General features: G+C 67.7%; 1 protein-coding gene across 1 annotated transcript in view; it reads left to right on the plus strand.

The window, feature by feature from the left end:
• Positions 1 to 347, plus strand: part of LOC102766465 (mucin-5B) — a 37624-nt gene that overhangs the window by 24128 nt on the left and 13149 nt on the right. The gene's annotated exons all lie outside the window — the stretch shown is intronic.

The following is a 347-nucleotide window of genomic DNA, read 5'->3' on the forward strand; positions in this document are numbered from 1 at the left end:
GCACAGCCATGCCCACCAGCACGACCATGCCCACCAGCATGGGGCCTCGGACTTCTGGGTCCACCGAGGTCAGCACCACGGCCACCACCCAGTCACCCCCGTCGTCCTCCAGGATCACAGAGAGTGTCCCGGCCACCCAGACGGCTGGCACCTCCCTCAGGACCACCCAGTGGTCTGTCCCAAGTCACTCTGCCTCCACAGGGACCCTGACCACAACTGCCAAGCCAGCCTCGCCCAGTGCCCCCCACGTGGCCACCTCCCCCATACAGACCACCCCTCAGACCCCGTCCTCCAGTCGCACCTTTGGGACCTCCCTGCCCACCAGCTCCCTGAGGCCAACCCCGACC

This window comes from Myotis davidii, unplaced genomic scaffold (genome assembly GCF_000327345.1).
Source record: "Myotis davidii unplaced genomic scaffold, ASM32734v1 scaffold3211, whole genome shotgun sequence".
Classification (NCBI taxonomy): domain Eukaryota; kingdom Metazoa; phylum Chordata; class Mammalia; order Chiroptera; family Vespertilionidae; genus Myotis; species Myotis davidii.